At 41.9% G+C, this 22,146-nt stretch overlaps 1 protein-coding gene across 1 annotated transcript in view; it reads right to left on the bottom strand.

Moving 5' to 3' along the window:
* The window catches only part of slc6a9 (solute carrier family 6 member 9), a 237,009-nt gene extending 220,232 nt beyond the window's left edge, over nt 1-16,777 (bottom strand). Inside the window, exons 1-2 of the mRNA XM_060830509.1 lie at nt 16,632-16,777; nt 4,875-4,927 (exon numbers count right to left, since the gene is read on the bottom strand). The gene's annotated coding sequence lies outside the window, so the exon portion shown is untranslated. The remainder of the gene's footprint in view (nt 1-4,874; nt 4,928-16,631) is intronic.
* Nucleotides 16,778-22,146: the final 5,369 nt, after the last annotated feature.

Genomic DNA, 22,146 nt, shown 5'->3' with positions numbered 1-22,146 from the left:
CCATCCCCTGCTTCTACACACAAATGCCACCTTGCTGATCTTTGAGGTACTGTATTCTCTCCCTAGTTACCCTTTTGTCCTTAATGGATTCTCCTTAATTCTATTTGCCAAAGCTATTTCATGTCCCTTTTTGACCTCCTGATTTCCCTCTTAAGTACACTCCTACTGCCTTTATACTCTAAGGATTCACTCAATCTATCCTGTATATACCTGACATATGTTTCCTTCCTTATCTTAAAACCCTCAACTTCTCTAGTCATCCAGCATTCCGTATACCTACCAGCCTTTCCTTTCACCCAAACAGGAATATACTGTCTCTGGACTCTTGTTATCTCATTTCTGAAGGCGTCCCATTTTCTAGCCGTTCCTTTACCTGCAAACATCTGCCCCCAGTCAGCTTTTGAAAGTTTTTTTTGATTAGATTCCCTACAGAGTGGAAACAGACCCTTTGGACCAACAAGTCCACACCGACGCTCCAAAGAGTAACCCACCCAGGCTCATTTCCCTCTAAATCACCTAACACTATGTGCAATTTAGCATGGCCAAGTCACCTGGCCTGCTCATCTTTGGATTGTGGGAGGAAACCAGAGCACCCAGAGAAAACCCACGCAGACAGGGGGAGAATGTGCGAACTCCACACAGACAGTCGCCGAGCTTGGAATCGAACCTGGGTCCCTGGTGCTGTAAGGCAGCAGTGCTAACCACTGAGCCACAGTTCTTGCCTAATACCACCAAAATTGGCCAATCTCCAAGTTAGAACTTCAACTTTTAGATCTGGTCTATCCTTTTCCATCACTATTTTAAAACTAATAGAATTATTGTTGCTGGCCCCAATGTGCTCCCCCACTGACACCTCAATCACCTGCCCTGCTTTTTTTCCCAAATGTAGGTCAAGTTTCGACCCTTCTTTCGTAGGCACATCCACATATTGAATCAAAAAATGTTCTTGTATGTACTTAACAAATTCTTTTCCATCTAATCCCTGAACACTATGGCAGTCCCAGTCTATGTTTGAAAATTTTCAATCCCCTGCCAAAACCACAGATAACCGAGATCTCCTTACAAATTTGTTTCTGAATTTCCTGCTGACTATGGGAAAGTGTAAACATGCAGGTTTTACATGTGCATGTTTTAACTGATTTAAAGTTGTGGAATACAGGAGCATCCAGGTGACTTCATCAAACTGTTTTTTGGAGGTGATGTGCTTCCTACTTGTCCATGTAAACACTGGATTATTGAATTGTTATTAACTTAGATTTCTGGTCTTATTTACACCTAGCCTGGGCTTGACCAACAAAATAGCCATTTGGCTACAGAACTGGCTTGAAGGTAGAAGACAGAGAGAGGTGGTGGTGGGTTGCTTTTCAGATTGGAGGCCTGTGACCAGTGGAGTGCCACAAGGATCAGTGCTGGGTTCACTACTTTTCATCATTTATATAAATGATTTGGATGTGACCTTAAGAACTACAGTTAGTAAGTTTGCAAATGACACCAAAATCGGAGGTGTAGTGAACAGCGAACAAGGTTACCTCGGACTACAATGGGACCTTGACCTGATGAGTCAATGGGCTGAGAAGTGGCAGATGGAGTTTAATTCAGATAAATGAGAGGTGCTGCATTTTGGGAAAGCAAATCTTAGCAGGACTTATACACTTAATGGTAAGGTTTGAGGGAGTGTTGCTGAACAAAGAGACCTTGGAGTGCAGGTTCATAGCTCCTTGAAAGTAGAGTTGCATTTAGATAGAGTGAAGAAGGCATTTGGTATGCTTTTCTTTATTGGACAGAGTATTGAGTACAGGAGTAGGGAGATCATGTTGCTGCTGTACAGGACATTGGTTAGCCCATTGTTGGAATATTGCATGCAATTCTGATCTCCTTCCTATCGAAAGGATGTTGTGAAACTCAAAAGGGTTCAGAAAAATGTACAAGCATGTGCCAGGATTGCAGGATTTGAGCTATAGGGAGAGGCTGAACAGGCTGGGGCTGCTTTCACTGGAGTGTCGGAGGCTGAGGGGTGATCTTATAGAGGTTTATAAAATCATGAGGGGGATAGATAAAGTAAATAGACAAGGTCTTTTCCCTGTGGTGAGTGAGTCCAAAACTAAAGGGCATAGGTTTAAGGTGAGAGGGGAAAAATATAAGAGACTTAAGGGGCAGCTTTTTCACACAGAGGGTGGTACGTGTATGGAATGAGCTGCCAGAGGAAGTGGTGGAGGCTGGTACAATTGCAACATTTAAGAGGATGGATATATGAATAGGAAGGGTTTGGAGGGATGTGGGCTGGGTGCTGGCAGGTGCATTGGGATACCTGGTCGGCATGGACGAGTTTGACCATAGGATCTGTTCCCGTGCTGTCCACCTCTATGACTCTATGGCCTCTCTGATAGCCATGTTGATTTATACCTGTAATACTTGCCAACGCCTTCATTTTTTTTTCCATGTCATATACTGGCCTATGTTTCTTCCTTGCATTTATGGTAATTCTGCACTCAGTAGCTTATCTGACTATGCCAAAAAAAGTAAGTTTTCCTTCCAGTAAGCTGGTCCACACCTCTAGTTTGCCCCCTTACTCCTTTACCAAGTTGATGTTAAATACCATTATAGTTTGAAAAATAAAAGTGGACTTATGAACTCAACTAATTAATGCTAGGAGCGTGACAAACTAAGACGCAGAGATTCAAATGTTCCATTCCCCATAAATATGAGGGAAGGTAATAAACAAATAATATATCCAGGAACATTTTTGACTTTATAAATAGAGGCACAGAGTACAAGGGTAAATATATATGGTTATGCAAGGCAATGATTAGGCAACAGTCTCTGGTTAGGTCTCTAGTCTATAAAAATGACACTATGACTACGATATAACCAGTGCTTCAAAACATTGGAATGAGAGCTTATAGTTAGAGGATAGATTAGAGATTTTGAGAGGTTTGACAATATTGTTTAAAATTATGTGAGATTTTATTCGGATAACATATAACAGCTTTCATAAATCACAGCATATTAGTCGACCCTGCATGCAGAGCAGCCCAATTTCTTTGGCCACCCCAACTACATGTACCCAGCATGTAGGTTGATTCCCCTATTCAGCCATCACATGTTATATCCAGAATTATAGTCAGTTTCAATTTCTTACACCATGAATTAATGTTTGACTTACCAGTACCATTTATTTGGATGCAGGGGACTGGTTAGCAGAGTAGAGGTACACCAACAGTATATTTTAATTTGTATACCCAACTGAGTTTGCCATTAAAGTCCTTCAATCTTGAATGTTCCCCTTACCTAAGGCATGGTGATCCTCGAGTTAAACTGGTCCACTGGTTATTACATGCTAATGGGAGAGCAGCCCTCTGCGCCTATGTTTAGCTTACTTTATAACTATATTCAAGGAGGCAACACTGATGATAATAACCCTAATCAGTAGCAATGGTTTACTCTTATAATTGACATATGAGAAAATCCTATTTTTGAAGGTATTTTTCAAGGTTTAAGTGAATTCTTAAGTAAAATTTTAGTATTTATGACACTGTAGCTGGAGCAGAGAAGGCAAGACATTGATTTCATTTATTTCTTTGGGTGGATAAGGGAAAATCTATGAGTACTCAATGAAGAAGAGGCAAAAATAGAAAGTTCTGGAGAAACACAGCAGATCTGACAGCATTTTAGAGAGAAATAAAGTTAATGTGCAAATCTTATGATCCTTCGTCAGAAATGTTCTCATGAAGGGTTGCTTGATTTGAAACATTAACTGTGTTCCTTCTATACATACTGTCAACAATATTGATAGATCAAGGATAGGTTAAAGGGCATTCTGATTCAACAAATGAATTGTTATTATAGTTATAGATCATTTACAAAGCATTCACATAACGATTATTAAAATTTGATGAATATGACAAAATATATTTAATCTTGAAATGATTAATTTCTACTCTGTCTTGGCCTTAGTGGATTGATGCATTCACATCATACATTTGTTTTCAGTCAAATTACATGTGCTGCTCTTTAAGCTCTGCATCAAATCCAATCATATGAAGAGTAAAAATTGAGGGTTTGAGGGTGCAATTATTTAGCTATTGGGTCATACTGAAAGGGAGAAAATAAAAGTCAAATTTCAATGACATCATATAAGCGTCCAGGATATTGACCACTTTTTTTTACAGACTATACACTGTGTAAACTGGGTTTTTTTTGGGTTTGGCTATTTAATCAATAAAAATCAAACTTCATATGGAGGAAATGATCTCAATGACAAGCAACAAAGGGGGAAAGATTTCATGTATATATCAACTGATCAACAACATGGTTCTCTGAAGAAGACATTTTTAAAAGCACGTGCAGTACCAAGAATGGAAGGTCTTGGCTGCTTTTACATTGAAACATAGTAACATAGGGTATGAGCAGGACATTCACCTCCTCAACTCTGCTTCACCATTCTAGATCATGATCTAGATCTACCGAAATACCATATTGGGTCCATTTTAGTTTAGATTTACAAAGATGGATATCCATGGTTCAGTTTAGGCATTTACCTTCAGCTCCCAAATCCCAGTGTCAGCTTTTTTGAGTCATTGACTACTGCTGGGATAAAAGAGTTCGATGGACTGACATCTATAATCAGAACCAACTCAGTCGCTAGTTTTCCAGAATGTGAATTAAATAGTACCAGTTTTATTGATCCTTAAACTCCTAGTCATCCTGACAGTTAATAAACGATCAGGCAAATTATACTGACAACAGTAAGACCTGGAGAAGCAGTGATTTGGAAGCAGATAAAACCATACTTGTTCAGTAATCATATTTTGCCTGGAAAAGGCAGGAGATTTGTTTTTGTCTTTAGAAATCTTGCAAATAGTGATGCACCTTACCTCAATATGGTTTCTCAATTCCTTCCCTTGCTTTCGATCTCAACTGGTAATACCTGGCAAATAGAAAACACAGTAAGGGTTACCAGGGCTCACAATAGAAGTGTGAGCTAGTTATCCAGATGAAAGTTTGTTTTAAAATAATAGACATTATTGGGTGAATTTTGCACTCAAGATAATTAATCTTGAGATTGAATGCTTTGGCATGAAATGGTAAATTTTCCACTTGTTTTCTCCCACTGAGAAGTCATACACATGAGGAGCACACGTCGACTACTGCTTCTGCACGTTAGGTGAATTGGCCATGTTAAATTGTCCCATACTGTTCAGGGATGTGTAGGTTAGGTGCATTATTCAGGGGAAATGTAAGGGAATGTGTTTGGGTGGTTTAGTCTTTGGTGGGTCGGTGTGGACTTGTTGGGCCGAAGGGCCTGTTTCCACACTGTAGTGATTCTAATTATTATTCTAATTCTGGTGTTTGAGGATTTATAGTCAGAGTGCACAAGCATTAACATAAAGGAAGGTAACTGTGGTTGTTTGAAGGTCAATCCTTGGCCAACCATCTTCAGCTATTACATTAATGGCTTTCCCTTGTCAGAATTTGAGATCTTTGCAGGTGATACAGAAACAGTCCATGCCCATCTGCAACAAGATCTGGACAATATTCAGGATAAGACTGATAAGTGGCAAGCTACATAAGTGCCAGGCAGAGATTGCCTTCAAAAACACAAACTCTAATCATCTCCTCTTGATGTTCAATGGTATTATTTTGCTGAAGTCCCTGCTACCAACATGCTTGATGTTATCATTGATGAGAAACTGACAGGACCAGCCATGCAAACACTGTGGCTACAACAGCAGGGCATAGGCTGGAATTCTGCAGCAACTAACAACTCCTGACTTCCCAAAGCGTGTCCTCTCCAAGCCACACACTGTATTGTGGCTATATTGCTGTTCCTTCATTGAGTCAAAATTGTGGAGCTCCGTTCCAAATAGGACAGTGGTACCTACACCATATGGACAGCAGTGGCCCAAACGGCAGTTCACAACCACCTTCTCAAAGACAATTAAGGATGCACAGTAAATTCTGACTGAACCAACAACATCCACATCCTGTGAAAGAATTTTTAAAAACTCTCAAAGAGAGTAGGCTAATGAGAAAGAAAGCCTTTCTTCATTCTATCCCTGCCAATGCAGCTTGATCCTGTTTCCTCAAAAGTATCTCTATTGGGCATTGGTTTTACTACTGTCCAAATCTAAAATTCCAGTGGTGCATTCTGGGAAAAGTTCACAGAAACTTTTGTGGAATTTGTGACTTTGTGAAGGAACTGCAGACTGTTTTTTCAGTTAACATTGTCATATCATTGCAAGACATCTCGATGTTGTGGATCACAGCTAGTTGCTGGAAAAACCAGCTTCACAACAGACATCGGGAAGGTTTCTCAAAGCAGTGACAGGAACCTGACACCAGGACAAATTCTGAGTCCTGTCATGAAACTTCAACTGTATTGGGAATGCAAGAATATTATTTAATGTAACTGTCCTAATTAGACAGGGGGCTAGCTCACCAACCCAATTAGGAGGTGGAAGTTGCCCGACAGGTACCAGTGACAAAATCAGGTGATAACCATGATAGGCGGCCATTGCCTTGGAAGATATGTAAGACAGCTCCTCAGAGGATGAGCTGCAGTCCATAATAGTAAATAAAGTTACAGCACTTGACCCAGCATTAGTTGGCTTATGACAACTTATAGAAATTAAATAAATGTGAGTTTTCCCGCAATTTCTGATTTTGTTTCAGATTTCCAGCATCCATAGTTCTTTGTTTTTCGGGGTTTTTTCCTTAAAAGATCAGAATGGGGCATTCACTGATGACACGGAAGTTTCCAGTTCCAGTTCAGTATCACCCACCAGACAGGGGATCCAGGTAAAAAAAAAGAGATGAGGAAGGTTTTGTTTTCTCTCAAAGGATAGTGAATTTGCAGAGTTCTATACTACAGAGGACCACAGTGATAATAAAGACTATTCCTATTCTGTCCTATTCTATAAAGGCTAAGTTTTTACATATCTTCAAAACTTAGATAGACAGCTTTAAAGCTTATTCTTTCAAAGTGTGTGTGATTCACTTCTAATGGAGCACTTGGTACCCATCATTAATTGCCACTGAACTGACTGACTTGTTGGGCCAATTCAGAAGTCACTGAAGAGTCAACCCATTGCGGTGGGTTTGAAGTCAGTTGTAAGGCAGCCCAGATAAGAATGGTGGATGGGATTTAAGAATAGCCAGTGATAACTTTTTGGTCACCATTGCTAAGACTATCTTTCAATTGCTTAAGAGGTTAGCTTATTAAATCATCTGTGTGTTCATTTGGTTCTTCACCTTAATAGATAGACAGCAGAATGTAGTCTGAAAATGTGTTGCTGGAAAGGCGCAGCAGGTCAGGCAGCATCCAAGGAGCAAGGAGAATCGATGTTTCGGGCATGAGCCCTTCTTCAGGAATGAGGAGAGTTAATGGGTAGGCCAGGGCAATCAGGTTTGTGGATTTTGTGCAGGAGGTAGAAACGGGCGGTGCGGGGTTGTGGGACCATGAGGTTGGAGGCAGTGGATGGGAGATCCCCTGAGGTGATGAGGTTATGGATAGTCTGAGATGATGGTTTGGTGGTGGGAGGTGGGGTCATGGTCAAGGGGTCAGTAGGAGGAGGTGTCCGCGAGCTGGCGTTTAGCCTCAGCGGTGTAAAGGTCAGTGCGTCAAACTACTACCGCGCCTCCCTTGCCTGCAGGTTTGATAGTAAGGTTGGAGTTGGAACGGAGGGATTGGAGGGCTGCACATTCCAAGGGTGAGAGGTTGGAGTGGGTGAGAGGGGTGGACAGGTTCAGGCGGTTAATGTCGCGGCGGCAGTTGGCTATGAGCAGATCGAGGGTGGGTAAGAGGCCAGCATGGGGTGTCCAGGTGGATGGGGTGTGTTGGAGGTGGGAGAAGGGGTGATCAGAGGGTGGGCGAGAATCTTAGTTGAAGAAGTAGGCGCGGAGCGAAGGCGGCAGAAGAATTATTCGATGTCTCGCCATGTGTTGAATTCGTTAATCCGAGAGTGTAGTTTTTTTTGAGGAATGAGGCACTCTCCTCATTCCTGAAGAAGGGCTCACGCCCGAAACGTCGATTCTCCTGCTCCTTGGATGCTGCCTGACCTGCTGCGCCTTTCCAGCAACACATTTTCAGCTCTGATCTCCAGCATCTGCAGTCCTCACTTTCTCCTAGCAGAATGTAGTCAGCCAGCTTGTGCTTATGAAACTCAAAACAAAATATTTACTGGTGGATGTGATTCCCAGACTATGCAAGACTTGCTAGGGTGTCAGTTTAGCTCAGTTGGCTGGATGTCTGGCTTGTAATACAGAACAGATGCCAACAATATGCGTTCAATTTCTACACAAGCTAAAATTACCAGAAGGAATTTTTCTTCTCAGTCTTTCCCTCACTTGAGATGTGATGACCTCCAAATTAAATTATTACTAGTAATCTCTCTCCAGTGAGAGAGCAGGCCTACGATCTGGTAAGCCTATGGTTGACAAACTGCTGTAGCCACATCTTATGTACAGAAATGTCTTCTCTGTAGACAAAAGGTGTATGTTAAGGCCTGACACTTCTTTTCAATTACCTGTGATCTTGGGAATCTACAGTTCGTGATTGCTACTGCCATGGTGATGCCTTGGCCAATCATAGTTGACAGCACAGCTTTCTATGGTAGTATAAATTATGGTAATCGTTTGAAATTTGGCATTCTTGCATTTGTTCTGATCAATACTGGACAATAAGTTTTATTTTAATTTATTCTTGGGATGTGGGCATTGCTTACCAAACCAGTATTTATTGTCCATCCTTAATTGCCCAGAGGCCACTTAAGTGTCAACTATACTGGTGTAAGGACCATGAGATATAGGAGTACAATTAGGCCATTGGGCCCATTGAGTCTGTTCTGCCACTCGATCATGGCTGACATGGGCTTTCTCAACCCTTGATCCTGTTACCAATCAAAAACCTATCTATCTCTGTCTTAAATACACTCAATGATTTGGTTTTCACAGCCCTCTGTGGCAATGAGTTCCACTGATTCACTTGAAACAATTCCTCCTCATCTCAGTTTTAATGGGTCACCCCTTCTCTCTAAGGCTGTACCCTCGGGTGCTGGTTTCTCCTCCTAGTGGAAACATCTTCTCCACATTCACTCTATCCAGACCTGTCAGGATTGGTAAGCTTCAATCAGGTCCCTTCTCAACCTCCTGAACTCCATCGAGAACCAGCTCAAACTCCTCAGCTGTTCCTCTTGAGACAAGCCCTTCATCCCCAGGATCATTTTTGTAAACCCTTCCTGGACCCACTCTAAGGCCAGTCCACCCTTCCTTAGACAGGGTGCCCAAAACTGCTCACAACATTCTAAAAGTGGTCTTATCAGAGCCTTGTATAGCCTTAGCAGTACATCTCTGCTCTTGTATTGTAGCCCTCTTGAAATGAATACTAATATTATATTTACTTCCTAATGAATCTATATTTTAACCCTGAAAACCCTGAATTAGGATTCCTAAGTTGCTTTGTGTTTCAGATTTGCAAAGTCTGTGTCCATTTAGAAATAGTCTATCTTCCTTCAAAGTGCATAACCTCACACTTTCCCACATTGTATTCCATCTACCATTTCTTCATCCACTCTTCTGGCCTGTCCAAGTCCTTCTGCAGCCTCCCGTTTCCAGAAAGCTACCTGCCCCTCCACCTACCTTTGCGTCATTATTAGTGTGGGTCTGGTGTCAAATGTAGGCCAGACTATGTGAGGATAGGAGTTTCCTTCTCTAAAGGACATTAAGCACTTGCCTCTCTTTTCAGTAGCTTTAAAGATCTGTAGTACTAAGTCTCCTCACAGGTTTTGAAATGGCTAGTTGTACATTTCCTTTTTTTTATTGTCATCAGGACTGAGGAACATTAATTATAAATAACAATTTTGAAATTCCTACCCACAAACCCCTTGCCACTATTGTTTGGACAAGCCCAAGAAAATCTGGTAAAATCAACATCAATGAGATTTTGGATTCTGTTGCCCAGCCCTGCACTAAGCAAAACAGAATTTAAAATACTTTGATGTTTGTATTAATTGCTGAATTCTCACTGTCAAAATCAGCTTGCAGCAGTCCCCGTTGCAGAAGATGTGGACCCAAGAGTTCCTGAATAGGCACTGAGGCAGCACTGAAGTTCAGTGAAATGCATTAACAATGTTCTTTACCCTATCACCAATCCCAGAGTTAGAGAATGTGAAGTATCCTGAAGAGAGGCCTGCACAATTCCGCCTTAATGAATGCACCCAGCTGACTGGACACCAGCTGGTGGTGGTTAATTTTGCTACAGCCTTGTCAACAACGTGAGGTAAATTGGAATCACCCAAAATCACAGAATTGGCACAGCAGAGGAAGCCATTCAGCCTTTCCTGTTCCTCCAAGTGTAACTCAATTTCATATTAATTTTTTTGCCAAGCAATTTTGGGTGTCATTGTATATACTCAATAACAACATTACTGAAGCCATAACTATGGGAAATAAACTGAATGAAGTATATCTCTAATTTAAAATGAATTTCTTAAAAACTCCATTCATATGATGACGGTGTCACTGGTTAGGCCAGCATTTATTGCTCATTCTTAATTGCCCCGAGGGCAGTTAAGAGTCAACCACATTGCTGTGGGTCTGGAGTCACACGTAGGCCAGACACATGTAGGCTAAGGTGGAGAGAGTGGGGAGCATCAAGTTCCTAGGAGTGAATTTAAACAATGTGTTCTGGACCTCTCATGTAGATGCAATGGTCAAGAAAGCACTGCCACGCCTCTTCTCCCTCAGTACGCTTAGGAAATTCATCAAATCCAGAAGGACCCCCAACAACCTTTACGGATGAATGATAGAATACTTTCTATCTGAGTGCATAATGGCTTTGTACAGCAACTGCTGTGCCCAGGACCGTAAGAAACTACAGAAAGTTGTGTGCATAGCCCAGACAATCACGGAAGCCAACTTCCTATCCATAGACTCCACTAACACTTCTTGCTGCCCTGGAAAGGCTGCCAATATCATCAAAGATCCCTCCCATCCTAGTAATAGTCTTTTCCAACCTCTTCCGTCAGACAGAAGATACAGAACTTATGCACCAATATGTTGAAGAACAACTCCTTCCCTGCTGTTATTAGACTGCTGAATGGACCTCTCTAATTTCAAATCTGAATTGAATTGAATTGATTGTCACATGTACTGAGGCACAGTGAAAAGCTTTGTCTTGTGAGCAATTCAGGCAGATCACAGAATTAAGTAGCATAGATAAGTAAATAATAGGTAAACAGCAGCAAAAACAAAAACACAGCTACAGGCGAATGTTAAGAGTTTGTGAGTCCATTCAGTATTCTAACAATAGTAGGGGAGAAACTGTTACGAAAGTGGCTGCTGTGTGTGTTCAGGCTTCTGTACTTCTCCCCGATGATAGAGGGTGTACAAAAATATTATCAGGGTGGGATAGCGGGCCTGGTAGTGTTGACCAGGTCCAATGCTAACCTTGCTTTTGTGCACCTCCCATGCAGCCGTAACCTTGTATGCCTTGCTCTGTCTAAACACCCTATGGTCTATCTGAACTTGTATATTATGATCAGCCTGTACTACATGCAAAACAAAACTTTTCACTTTACTTAGGTACATGTTATAATAATAAATCAAATCCAGGTAAGGATGGCAGAGTCACTTCTTAAAGGATATTAGTGAACCAGATGGGCTTTCCCAACAATTTACACTGGATTCATAGTTATCTTAAATTGCAGATATTTTTTGAATTCAAATTCTACCATCTGCCATGGGATGTGAACCCAGCTCACCAGAATGTTGCCCAGGTCTCTGGATTGACAGTCCAGCAATAATATCACAGGGCCATTGCCTCCCCACAATTATAATATGCACACTTACACATTCTGGGCCTGCCCCCAAACAGGGTCTGAAGGGGGAGAAATCCCGTTGGAATCTCAAATTGGTCCTCTCCTGCTTTCACTGCACAAGAGCTTCCCAAACCAAACAACTTCAAAGATAGCTTCTATTCTACCTGTACACACTAGATACATTCCAGCATTCCTCATCCAATGGTAAGGTACTGTAGATCCATGCTGATAGCAAATCAATTAATCTCCGACTTAGTAGCTTAGGGAAGAGATCCATTACCACCCTCAGAATTCCAGGCCTTGAACTAATCAGAACACAGATTGACAGGGCTAAGGAGAGCAAAGAAAATTGATCAAATTTTTCCTTTATTATTATCCTGAGACAGGACTAAAGAAGTGACTATGATCTGAATGTTTCTTTTAATGTGGTGAAAGGTAATACAGTCTTTTACCTCAGTGATGCCTGTCCTTTCTCTCCTCTCATTTGCCCTGGTTACAACCTCCAGGCCCAAATATGAAGAATCACTACTTAGATACCAAAGAAGAGAGAAAAAAAAAAGAAAATGTGCATTGGTTTAATATTATTGCACATATTGCCTAAGGTGCGCAAGTGAAGTCAATAGATAGACAGTGCAGGTTTTTGTGTCTCAGCTTGGCTCAGTGGTAAACCTTGTACTTTGGAATCAGAAGGCTATATCTCAAACCTAAATTTCGGTGCATGATTAGGCTAATACATAAATACAATACTTAAGAAAAAGCTGACTTTTGGATGATAAATTAAACATGAAGAAACACTTCGGCCTCTCAGGTTGACATACAAGGTCCAATACAATGTCAAACCTACCAAAATGTAAAAGATGCAAAACCTGCTGGCATACCACCCCACTCACCTCCATCCAGGGCCCAGTACAGCCCTTCCAGGTGAGACAGAGGTTCACCTGTCTCTCCTCCAACCTAGTTTACTGTGTCTGATGCTCCTGGTGTGTCTTCTCTACATCAGTGAGACCAAGTATAAACTAAGGGAAGATTTCACCGAGCACCTCAGCCGGGCCCACACGTGTCAACCTGACCTCCCAATCACTGCCGATTTTAATCTCCCTTTCCAACATGACCATCCTTGGCTTCCTCCATTGCCACAGCGAATCAGACTGGAAATTGGAGGAACAACACGTCATCTTCCGCCTAGGCAGCCTACAAGCCGGAGGACTCAGCATTGAGTTCTCCAATTTCAAATAACCTTCCTTCTCATCCCCCATTTCCCTTCTCAGCTCCTCTCCCTCCCTTCCATTCCTCTGATCAACCCTTCCAACCAGATTCACTCCTCCCATTGACCAACCAGGTTGTACCCTCTCTCTATGTTCACCTATCCCTACCTCACCACCGCTTCCCCCCTTTATCTGTAGCTCTGCTTGCATCCATGTCCAGTCTTGAAGAAGGGTGACACCTGAAACATTGACTTCTCAATCTCCTGATGCTGTTTGGCTTGCTGTGTTCTTCCAGCCTCCTGCTTGTCTACCTTTATTTGAACAAGAGCAGGAATTGCAGTTCTTGTTCGGGCCAACATTCATCCTTCAATCAAAACCATCCAAAGAAATCAAGTTTTTTTGTTTCATTTAACTTCTTGCTATTTGTTGGATTGGTTGTAGCATTTGTAGCTGTGACTAAACCGTAGTATTCTTTAAGATGGTGAAGTGCTTTGGAACAACCCAAGTCATGAAATAAATAAATGTAAGTTCTTTTTTCCTTGGAATAGCCATTGATCTGAGAACTCCTGTAAAATTTATACTAGATGGAAATTGGTATTGAACAATAATTGAAGATGAATAAATATGTCAAAAATCCTTCTTTTGTTTCATACAAAGAAAATACTGGAATTTTCACAATATAAATACGACCTGGATATGAAATGATATAGTCTCAACACGTTAAGATGATGAATTGATGTTAATCAGTGGACATCCAGGAAACAAAATAGTTGAATGTAAAATGTTTGTGTTTTGTAGTGGTGCAAGAATGACAAAGGATGCCTCATGACAGATATGAATCAAGTGACAAACCAATGAAAAGGAACTATCCAGCAATACAGGAACAACAGCATAGATGAATATCTAAACGAAAGAAGGTGCACAAAAATATGTAAAAAGGCTAACACTGCTGTTAAATTGAGACCAAGGGAGTATTATGCAATAAGAAATCTGAAACAACAATCAAAGTAACTCCCATTAATTCTGGATCTAACAATCACAGTGCTTTGTGTTTGTTGCAATTCTTTGCTGCAACATAGTTGCAGAAGCAGCAGCTTGTTGCAAAACGTCTTTCTCACACTAACCAAATTATTTGCTTTCACATTGGAGATCAGTTTCAGGAATATGTCACCAGTCCCAACAGTTGTGGCCAAGTGAATACCCAAACTGTATTCCTGAAGCCTATGTTTCATGAAAACTAGTCTCCAATTCCAGGATAGTCCACTATGATGATCCCACCAGCTATTGACAAAAGAATGTACAGAGGAACCAATGACCATCATTGATCATTTAGAGTCATAGTGTCATAAAGTTGTACAGCATAGAAACAGACCCTTCGGTCCAACTCTGCATGCTGACCAAATATCCTAAATTAATCTAGACCCATTTGCCAGCATTTGGCACATATTCCTCTAACCCTTCCTATTCATATGCCCATCCAGATGTCTTTTAAGTGTTGTAATTGTACCAGCCTCCACCACTTACTCTGGCAGCTTTTTCCATACAATGTGAAAAGTTGCCCCTTAGGTCCCTTTTAAGTCTTTCCTCTCTCACATTAAACCTATGTCCTCTAATTTTAGACACCCCTACCCTCTGGAAAAGACCTTCGCTGTTCACTGTATCCATGCCCCTCATGATTTTACAAACCCCTATAAGGTCACCCCTCAGCCTCTGACACTCCAGGGAAAATAGGTCCAGCTTATTAAACCTCTCCCTATAGCTGAAATCCACCAACTCTGGCAACATCCTTGTAAATCTTTTCTGAAACCTTTCAAGTTTCACAAGATCTTTCCTATAGCTGGGAGACCAGAATTTAATGCAGTATTCCAAAAGTGGCCTAACCAATGTCCTGTACAGCTGCAACATGACCTCCCAACTCCTGTACTCAATGCACTCACCAATAAAGGCAAGCATACCAATCCTTCTTCACTATCCTGTCTACCTGTGACTCCACTTTGAAGGAACTATGAATCTGCATTCCAAGGTCTCTTTGTCAGCAACATTCCCCAGGACCTTACCATTAAGTCTACATATCCTGTCCTGATTTGCCTTAACAAAATGCATGCACCTCACGTTTATCTAAATTAAACTTAATCTGCCACTCTTCGGATCCTTCAGCCCCTGATTAAAAATGATTCACAAAACAAAATGTCAAATTAATGAAGTAGTCATTCTTATGGAGCACGCGGGAGCAGTTGAAGCATTATGGGCACAGTAATTTAATGCCTGTGGTGCTGGATTAAGAAATCAACAGCGTCAAAATTCATAATCTCAGAAGGAAAACCCGCAAAACTGAATTTGATTTGTTTGCATGGAATCAGTCGTGAACTGACCACGGAGGCTGCTAACTCACCAAAATCCTGCATGGAAAGGAACCTCTCACTTGATCTAATTTGTTTTTTAGGTTTCTCCAGTTCTACCCTCTATGACTGTCAGGGCTTTACAGAAACACTGTCCTATCAGCGTCATCTATGTTCCAATGGCTTATGTTTTAGTTTGAATCTACTGCAGGCCATTCTTGCTTGCTTAGCCAAATATTTGCACGAACCTGTGCCAGGAGTCCATCCTGGAAATGGAGAAAACGTTAAAAATACACAGCATATCTGCTGACATCTTCAAAGAGAAAGAAAAAAAAGGGCTAATTGATTTCATGACCCTTCTGAAGTCTCTTAACATCCAAAATGTCACTCTGTCCTTTCTCTTTAAAGATACTGAAAAGCTTGCTGTAAATTTCCGTCCTCGGCTGAACCTGTATGTTGTCTTTGCAGATGCCGCGCTGTACCATTACAGACGTTCAGTTTCACGCTGGGGGTAGTGGGGGGGGGGGGGGGGGATTAATTCTTACAGAAACTTCCGAATACTCAAGGTTTTTTTTTAAAGCACGCATTGTCGTCTTAATTAATAATTCTAACTTCCTAAAAACACATGAGACTGAAGCATTGCACACTAGCAAAGCAAGATTACCAAGCGTGTAAATGCGGCAATTATTTCAACGTGATCGCTTCGTAACAGAACGAGGCGCACAGTTACTGATGCAGTGCATGTCCACATCCAGAGAGGTTAGCATTCTGTATTTACAGCACGGTGTCGCTAACAGCAACAGCAGACTTTAACGTGCACCCGGCTTATGGAATACACTTGTCATACATTTACACTCGGGCTGCTGTTACCAGTACACATGACTGGGACTCTTTACTGTGCTCCGTGTAGTTCTTTACAAGAATAATGTTCCCGTTTGCTGGCAGCACGATTTGCCACGTGTTCTCGTCAATATCAGTTTGCAATGAAAGGAGCCCATTCCCAAAGCACTAAGTTTCTTTACAGCCAACATAAAACACACACACACACACACACATTTCAAGCCTGTGTGACACGTCCTCTTATACTGACCACGTTCACCGAAAACCTAACCCAGCCAGCTCTTAGTGAAGACGTTGCTCGCTGCAGTAAGTGTACAAAGAGAGAGAGAGAAAAAAATCCCTCCACTATAGCAAAGCACACCAAATGAATGAGAGAAACGGGTGTTCGAGACAGAAGATGCAACACTGTAAAACGATAGCATGGCCCTTACCTTTCTGTATGTTGGCAGATCTGATCATCAGTGAGCGCTTTACACAGAACACACACACATACAGACAATTCTTCGCTTTGTCTTCTGGTGGAGACCTTCCAGACAGATTTGATCCTGTGAGTTGCGTCAGCCTTTCTTGTACTGAATGACCCACTCCAATCAAGACTCCTCCTTCTCGCCTGCAATCTCATTTGTACAGAGGCTGCACTCACTCTGTCAGTGCCCGCCCCCACCACAGCCAGCTGAAGGCTCTGCTCGCGTCTACGTGATCGGCGAATGGTCAAAACCGGGAAAGGGAGTAGAAATTTGTTAACAATAAAATGAAAGCGCAGGTTGAAATTGTTTTTATTCTCACTCTGTAGTGCTTTCAAAATAAATGCCAACCACGTAGTAACTGAGATATTGCAGGGGGAGTTTGGTGCATTATTTTGCAAGCATTACCCAAAGGAAAAATACATATACTGGATGAAGAAGCCCTACAGTTGACATTCTATCAGGTGTTGCATCATGTTACACTAGGCGCCGAAATATTGTGGAGATGTGGCACCAATTCGTGAATCATGTTTCATCTACCTGATTTGGAAACGCAAGATCATCACACCTACCGATAGAATCGACCAGTGTCGAAACGCGTCTAATCCTTTCAGAAATCATCTTCAAAGCTTACCCAAAGCAACGATTTAATCACAATCGTGAAAGTAAAACAAAACACACTAAATTGGTCATTCATCTTCAGCTATCTTGAGATGTCATTCAGAACATTAGATAATTGAGCGTAGAGTCATAGAGATGTACAGCACAGAAACAGACTCTTTGATCCAACTCATTCATGCCAACCAGCTATCTAAATTAATCATAGAATCCTAGAATCCCTACAGTGTGGAAACAGGCCATTTGGCCCAACAAGTCCACACTGACCCTCTGAAGAGCAGCCCACCCAGACCCAGCCCCTTACACTATTCTTGTAACCCTGCATTTCCCATGGCTAATCCACCTAGCCCACACATCCCTGGACACTATGGGCAATGTAGCATGGCCAATCCACCTAATCTACTCACGTTTGGAGTGTGGGAGAAAGCCAGAGCACCCGGAGGAAACCCACGCAGACACGAGACAGTTGCCTGAGGGTGGAATCAAATCCGGGTCCCTGGTGTTGTGAAGCAGCAGTGCTGACCACTGACCACCATGCTGCCCAAGTTTGTGCCAGTGTCCCCTAAGTTAGGCCTTTAACTCATTGAAAACCATGCCAAGCTTCTTCCTTTACGTCTGCACTGAATGGCAATACAAAACTGCAGTACTATGAAGCCACGATCCTTTGGTGAGGGGTAATGTGCAAAGCATGACAGGAAGAGTTGCAATTTGTGAGCATTTAAGTTGGCTGAAAGTGAGTGAGCATGAAGAATGCAGACTGGACCAGTCTGCATCTCAGACTGGCTGCGTATCCCTGAGCACAAAATGTTCTTGCTGCAGCTTTGCAATGATACTTACCGTTGAAGGGGAGCCTACTGTGAGAGAGATGTGTCATGAGGGTTCATGTGGAACGCCAGTGTCCATGGACAGAGGGTGCGTGTGGCCAGTGCAGATGAAACATGCCTTGAGATGCTGTTCCATGGTGACCAGCATGTAAGGTCTTCATAGTCAGTGGTGAGCTGGAGTCACCAGGCATCCACACAGACTTCCACATCAAGAACTATCAGCATCTAGTTTGCACATGGCGGATGGTAAGATAGAATGCTTGACTCCTGGAACTCCTTGACTCCTTATGGCCATTCAGCCCATCCTGACCCTCAGAAAAGCACACCCGCCCCACTTCCCCATATCTAATCCACCTTGCTGACATATCCATGGAAACTATGAGCAATTTAAAATGGACCATCCACCTAACCCGCAAATCTTTGGACTGTGGAAGGAAACCAGAGAACCCACGCAGACACAGGGAGAATGCACAAAGTCCACACAGGCAGTTAGCCAAGGCTGGAATTGAACACAGGTTCCTGGTAGTGTGAGGCAACAATGCTAACCACTGAGCCACAGTGCAATCCATTTGTCCGCATTTGGCCCATATCCCTCTAAACCCTTCCTATTCAGTCAATAAATATTCTAAAAATTAGAACAGAACCACATTTCAGCCACAAGATCTTGAAAGAAGATTGGGAAACACGAGTGGTTGGAGATCTGCTATTATAAATACCAACATTTCAGTTCTTGCTTCATCCTTCCTACAAACTTCCTCAAAGAAACCATAAAGGAAAACGCTGACAAAAAGGATGTGACATCAGAAAATGTTGGAAGCAAGTTCTCCTCAGATCCTTTTGGAACTGTTGGATATTTCTTGCTTTTCATTTTCCCTTTCAGGTTTCCAGCATCCATAATAATGTGGTTTTGTAGGTAGTGAGTTAAGCTTGACCATTCCAGTAATCCTGCAACTGATGTGGGAACTGTTGATTCCAAAGTCAGTTCAGGTTTTGTTAACATGTATTCTTCTCATGCCAGGCATGGTTTAATTCTTTCACATTGTTTAGGCATCAATATTTATTGCCCGGCACTAAATACCCTTGAGAAGTGAGGATGAGCTAATTTCTTGAACTGCTATATTCCCACTGTACACACCGTGCCAAGACAGAGGGAGTTCCAACAATTTGACCCAGCGACATTGATGTAATTGTTCTAAGTTGGGAACATATGAGGCTTGGGGGGGATTTTGCAGAGGATGGTGCTAGCCTATGTATCTGCTGCCTCGGTCCTTGTCGGTGCTAGAGGTCACAAGTTTTGAAGATACCGTTAAAACAGGGTTGGCACGTTTTAGCAGTCTATTTTCTATGTGACATGCACTGTTTCTGTCACTGGGTAGGGGAGTGAAAGTTTAAGGTGGCAACAGATCAATTGCCAATCAAATGGATTGTTTTATCCTGAATGGACAATTGACTCCATCATTGATAAATTGCGTGGTCTCTCCCAAAACTACCTTTTTTTTAACGTGTGGGCTGATGACGACAATGCCGACTACCTGCATGGAGTCTTGAAGCATGTGCAGAAAGGGATGTGCTGTGGTTGTTCAATCCTGTGTTCTGATTTTGGTTTTAAGGGGCTGTAGAGAAGAGTGTTGCTGTGAGGTGATGATGGAACAAAAAAGCAAGTGGTTGAAAGAGAATCCTATGCGATTCTGTCAGATCTTTGGAGGCAAGGAGAAGGGATCCAGGATGAAAATGTACTGCAGTAGCACACACTCATAGGATTTTGGGCTCATAGATGCCCTGACAGCTAGTATGTCAAAATAAGAATTGAAGTTAAAGTTCAGGAGAAAGCCTGGGAACTGTCTGGAGTGGTTTGAATTTGGAAGAAGCCCTAGGATGATTAATAAGTTCATTGCCAGTGAACATAAGGTGAAGGAAGACCACAAGCAGTGATTGCTTGAAGCCACCGAGAAAATATTGAAGTTCAGTCGAATCCTTGGGGTAGCATCAATCCAGTGACTGTGAAAGAACTGGAATTGCGTCTGTGTGGCAATATAGAAAAAGGACCATTATAGATCGCTCGACTTGTAGGAAGTTATATTTGGTAAACTTAAAATTAAATTAAAGCTTACTTCAGCAACTAATATCAAGCAAGCTGTCAGCAGTTGTAACTACATATTGCAATATCTTGCAACAACAAAGGCCACCTTGTCACATGAAGGTGTGATACTGGCATCTGAGACTGAAATATAGCAAAGGACACAAAGGAAGGTTAGTTACCATCAAAACACATTACAAAATCAAAACAAATGTTAATGGGTTACATTGAACCATTGGGTTACAAGGAGCCTCCCTTCAGTTTCTCTTGGCGAGAGTATTGCATTTACTGGTTCACTTCAGGTTTGGGCTTAACTTCTTAACTCATTTCCTCTTTTAGCTTGACGATTACGAGAGGCAGATTACAAAAATCTCAAATCCTGAACAGACCAGACAGAGAACAACTTGTTTATAAGAGCGTCTCCTGAAAAGTGACCCAGGTAGAAAGAGTAAGAAGAAGGTAAATTGCTCAGCGTTTAGTGCTTGGAAAAGAGAGGCAGTACAATGACATTCAAAAAATGTGAAGTGAGTCCAACAGGTAAGAAAAGGCAGGTTGACGATGGTACCAGTTAAGTAGGAAGTTTGAATCAATTAGTGACTAAATGGAAAGGTGGCCACCATCCTTGTGCTCTGGCAAATGCAAAAAATAAAAGGGAGGCAGAGGATACAGGGAATAAATCAAACCAGTGGTCGCTATAATTGTGGCCTTTTGGTTTTTGGGCGAAAAATTGCCCATCACAACAGCCATCCCAATGCAAACATGACGGCCTTAGGATTAGAACATCACACAAACCCAGGTTCACACCAGACCTCAAGCAAATTTTACTGTTCAGAATCCATGGGAAAATATTAAGACAAATGTGGAGGAAGAACAATGTAGCCAGGGCCAGGTGCACCCATACTCCTTGTGACTGTCTCAGCCCAGCCCTGCGCAACTATTGCCCTGTGAGTCTGCACAGGAAATTAAAGAACCCATTTTATAAATAACTGTTGGAAGAAAGAAAGCTCCCTTTTTGGTTGATACTGATGCCACATTTTCAATCTTAACCAAGGACTATGCAAATGGGATTCAAAGTATACTCAGGCATGTGTCTGTGGTGGGGCTGTCTGGGACTTCACAAACAATGCCATTCTCAGAGCCACTAGGCTGGAGACTTTAAGGACATACATACCTTTTTACTATCAAAGGACACTTCTGTTAAATTATGTAGTAGGGATCTGTTCCACAAGATGCAGGCTGTCATTATTGCTTCCAAAGAGGGGATCGAGGTTCTGGTCCCAACTGCTAGATGTGGTTTATTCCCAATCCAGGTTACAAAATCTACTATTCTAGATGCCTGGCAACATTATGGTACCCACCCAAACAAGATCCTCAAATACTTATTGGGATCCCTCCATAGTGCCTCCCAAGCTGCCTCAGATGACCAAAAGGATCTGCATTTGGGTCACTGGCATTTGAGAATACATTGTACAGCCTCTTACGATGCCACTAGCACTTGGTACTGTGGGAGCTTGACCCCACCCATTCAGGTTGTTTCTATTGTTCTAACCTTTAAAAATAAACCTCAAGGCCCCAGAAGCTGTTTAAGCTATTGGCTTTGGAGTTGATTGCCTGTCACCTCTGTCACAAACTTTCATCATTAAAAGAATCCATGACAAAATATATCTCTCAAAGCCATTGAATCATCGCAACCTTTAGTCTTATGTTATTTATACACTACAATATATATATATTACAGTGACTTGAAGCATGCAAATGTTTACTACTACAATCCATTTCAGTCCACTTTTTCCTGCCACTGAACATCTCTGTTTTCCCTCATCAAAGTCATAACAACGTGTCGACAGTTATGTTGTCTTGTCCTGCCTCTTGTGTAATTTTCAAACTGAATGGTGTAATAATAAGCTTCATCTCAACAAATTGTTAAATCTTTCCAAAAAGTTTAAGGAGTTATAATCAATTG

The sequence above is a fragment of the Hemiscyllium ocellatum genome, chromosome 9 (assembly GCF_020745735.1).
Source record: "Hemiscyllium ocellatum isolate sHemOce1 chromosome 9, sHemOce1.pat.X.cur, whole genome shotgun sequence".
NCBI lineage: Eukaryota > Metazoa > Chordata > Chondrichthyes > Orectolobiformes > Hemiscylliidae > Hemiscyllium > Hemiscyllium ocellatum.
This window is presented reverse-complemented; position numbering and strand designations above follow the sequence as displayed.